This window comes from Erithacus rubecula (genome assembly GCF_903797595.1).
Source record: "Erithacus rubecula genome assembly, chromosome: 3".
Classification (NCBI taxonomy): domain Eukaryota; kingdom Metazoa; phylum Chordata; class Aves; order Passeriformes; family Muscicapidae; genus Erithacus; species Erithacus rubecula.
The window spans coordinates 36,647,311-36,651,494 of record NC_136689.1 but is presented as its reverse complement, the minus strand read 5'-3'; the positions used below and the strand labels follow the sequence as shown (position 1 = coordinate 36,651,494).

The 4,184-nt window shown below is 36.2% G+C and overlaps 1 long non-coding RNA gene across 1 annotated transcript; it reads left to right on the top strand.

The window, feature by feature from the left end:
• The first annotated feature begins 2,147 nt into the window (after positions 1–2,147).
• Positions 2,148–3,882, top strand: LOC306800647. The gene is made up of 3 exons (XR_013773896.1): positions 2,148–2,271; positions 2,838–2,956; positions 3,753–3,882. It is a non-coding gene; the product is annotated as an uncharacterized lncRNA (long non-coding RNA).
• Positions 3,883–4,184: the final 302 nt, after the last annotated feature.

Genomic DNA, 4,184 nt, shown 5'->3' with positions numbered 1-4,184 from the left:
CTGAGAACTGAGTCCTCCTGAAGGTCCCTTGTTAGCCAAGCTTCAAGGTGATTGGCAGCTATGAATCTCCTGTGCCTGAACTGCAAATTGAGCACACCTATGAAAATGAAAGATGAAAGAAATATTCACCATGTTCTGCACTTCTGTTTTCCAATATTCATGCAAATAAGTGTCAAGGTTGAATGTGGGGACAAAAAAACCAAACATCTAGGGGTGAAATTTGGAATGAAGCACAGCTCCTTAGAGACAATGGAAAAATCTGTGTTGAAGGAAGGCACTGCTGATTAGGAAACGAGGTCAAAGATGTGGGGTGTGAGAGGTGAAAGATGATTTCCAGGTGTTTGGGGGTGGAGAAGTTGAGGGTGGACACTGTGCAAAATGCTCCTAGGAAACATCCCAGTTTGGTTTGGAAACGCTCCTTAAAATCCAATGCTACTTCAGATCCCCTTCTACTGAATAAGCAGCAGGACACCCTCCCTCTGTCCCTGAGCACTTGGTGTATCAAACCACCCTGACTCCAGAAAGTCTGATGAAGGACTGAAATCAGCAGGGCATTGTTGAATTCCTTGCAGCCAGAAAGGGTTTCATTGTGTTTTGAGTAGAAATGATGAGATTGTTGGTTTTGTTCTTTTTTTAGGTAGAGTCTACTTGTGTGTGCATCCCTGGAGCAGCATGGGTTGATGAGAACACATATCTGCTGATCACCTCAACCTTAAGTACAGGAAGAAGAAGATCTGTATCCTATTCTTGCCTCTGTTTCTAATCTGTTTTTTAATTTTGACTTACTTACACAATTACATCTCCAGGGCTTGGTTTGATTGTCTGTATGGTGTATGATTGCATATTTATAAAGCTCACTTCATAGAATGTGATACTCAAAAAGGGATATTATTGCATAGAGGTTGGCAGAGAGAATCTATGTGGCTTGAAGTAAATGACTGATCTCTATCCAGAGATTTCATGTGGGAGCTATTTATACTACTACTGTTGAAGGAGCTTCATACTATGGGGAGGCTTAGACTGATCTTTTTCTGTATTTCTTTCCTTCAATTTTAACCTGTTGTTAAAATCTTGATAGGCTAACAATAGATGATAGAGATTTCTATAGCAAATAACTGTGACATACAACCCTGGAGAGTCCCCTGCTAAAAAAAAAGACAAACAAACCAACAAACTCTAAATATTTTATGATGTCTTATTTGCTACATATGTCTTTAAAAAAAGCACTGGATATTCAACCTATTCCTTTTGCATTGGAATTAACACCCTTATTTTAAAATTTTATCTTAAACTAACAATTGCACCCAACTGCAATAAGTTTTCAACAAAAATTAAACAATTGTTATAAAGGTATAATAATAAAGTAGTAGAGGGTTATCAGACTATCTAAATGCAATGTACTTTTCACATATTTTGTAGGAACTGCCACTTTTAATCATAACCATACATTTTGAAAAGTCTACTTGATTTCAAATAATTTAATGTTGCAAAATGTGTCATGAAAACTCCTTGACTTGAGAGTTTGCCAATTTAGAGAATGGAAAATCAGGCCTAGGAAATGTAAGGGTATTGAAATGTTTATAATATAGTCAATAAATTGTGTTAAACTCAATAAGTGCAGATTCACAAACACATCAAGTTTATTCATAGAGCTTTGGATGCTTTAAGCAGGACAGGTTTGAAACAGCTTTCTGAGAGTAAATTTCAGTTATTTATTAAATTGGCTCTCATTCAGCCAAAGCGGTGAAAGATTTTATGTATTCAAATCTGGGCACTGTAAGGAGATCTTTCATGCTCTGACATTTGCAGTAGTCACAATGTATGCCTGCAATATGAAAAAAGAGCTTGCTTTGTTCAACTAGGGTTTTGCAATCTTGTTTGCATAGATTTTAAAGATTTGTTTTGTATTAAACATTTACTCTGCTTTAATAAAAATCATAGCCAGTAGTCATGGATATCATCAGGATATGCTCTCTTATTAAAAAAAGTATCCCCACATGGTACATAATGAGGAACAGAACTAGAGCTATCTAAAAGCTCAGTTCAAGGCTCACAATCTGACTGCTGTTGAGCACAAAGATTTGTATTTCTTAGCAGGTGGAAGATTCTCATTTCTCAAACTTAATTTCCCATTAAGTTTTACCTTCTAACAGGATCAAGGAGGAATGATGCAGTTGTCTGGACACTTTTCAGAGGAAAAAGAATGAACTGCCCTCAGGAGAGGAAGTGTCTCATCAGTTTCTAAAGTCTCCTGTTTATATGTTGTAGAAGGTAAATTTATACCTTTAAGGCATATAGGTCAATGTCACTCAAGCAGGGCAGAATCTGGAAGGTTGATAAATACTGATAGTACTAGTCCTATCTTATCCCATCCTAAGGATTGACTTGGTTCTTCCCATTAATGCTCTTGGGTCTAATCTTCTTCACTGGCCATCCAGCTTGTGTAATAATTAAGGTTTGCGTCTGTGTATCTATTGACAGCCCTGGAAAAATTCCTTATTGCCAAATACACTTGGGAAAAGTGCAAAATTCTGGCTCCAGTTTCTAATCAAAGCTTGGATGTAAATGGTATTTGCAAATTGCTTGCTTTCATACTTGCATGTATGTTGGTAAGGATAGCCTCAATCTTAACGTGGCTTCCAGCCCCCAAATTGTCTCTCATGTTTTTGTCCCTTCACTGTTTTTGGGAAGCTCATTCATTTGCCCTTCTTAAATTTCTTAAGTGTATAAATATCTTTTTGAAGGTTTCATACTCCACTATGGGAGCTTTGGAGCACTTAGAATTTGTGACATCTCTGTTTTGACTAATCTCTTTAATACTCTTGCCTTCATTTCAGGATCTACTCTCAAGGCTTGAAAGGACCCAATGCTTGGCACTGCCCTTGAAAATATACAGGGTAAAAAATGTGCAAGTGATCTGTCAAGGCTTGGATACTATTTTTTTTAATATCAAGAGGTAAAAAATGGCTGTTCCACTGCATTTGCCCATAACAAAGTTTGACAATGTACACAGGAAAAGGACAGTATAAAACTTGTATGATTTAGTTACCTTTCTCCAGCCTCCTCATTTATCATTTCACTTTAATTTTTAAATATTTCATTTCTTCTTGATAACAAGCTTAAAATCAAACTTGACATGAAATGCATAACCTGTATTATTAATATCTCATTATTTTATGGTTATACAAGAGCAGATTTGGACTGTCACTTTAAATCAGCCTATAAGTGAAAGCAAAGACTCTAATAGACTCCTAGATCTGTATCTTCACTGAATTAGACAGTAATTTGGCAGTCTCTTCTGCTAAATGTAGTGAAATAGCTAGTTAGTGTGATCTGCCCAGGCAAATCTGTTGTGTTGCACTGATGGAGACAATTCCCTGTGGCAATTGCACTGGCAGTTGAGCTGATTCTTCTTGATACAGCAATTCAGTGTGCTCTTAACGTTGAGGAAGGAAAATGTGTTTTAGAGCCTCCTAATGTGAATGCTAGCAATTGGGCTGGGAATCACTTTTGTCAGCTGAGATAGCCTTCCCATATTCTTATGATATTTGTCCTTTGTAGTCCATTAAAATGCCTTCATTGTGGAAGGTATCTAATTGAAAATTATGTTTAAATTGTATGCTATTGCTGAAAATGCTTAGTATTCAAAAGGAGCTTCCTGTGTTTTAAAGGGAGTAGACCCTGTCTTCTATAAGGACACCTGAGCTCCATTATTTAGCACAGGTATCTTTGAAAACCATAATTTTTTCCAGATGTCCCACCATCAAGAATTCTGTACATCCAGGATATAACTACAATACATGTGTAAGGAAACTGAGCATGCTCACAACAAAGCAAGTGCTTGATTTAGAACTTTAGCAAAGTAGTCTTCCAAGGAGAAAATGTGGTTTGTTAACAAAAGTCTATCTTATAAATTAAATGATGGTGTTATTAATACATTAATGAAGTTGTAAATGTTCAGCCTGACTTATCTTTCTGGTTTGCCAAAGAAAAATCTAATTTTTAGATGGTCAAATGGGCTTGGACTGGAAATGTTTAAGAATTGTTTTCCGGTATGTGATCATTCATTAAGGTATGTAAGGGGTTTTTTGCATTCAGAAATATTTATTCAGATACTATTAAATGAAACAAAATAAATAGAAACTACCTAGATGATCTTCTATGTTCTGCTCAAAAGAGGTTGT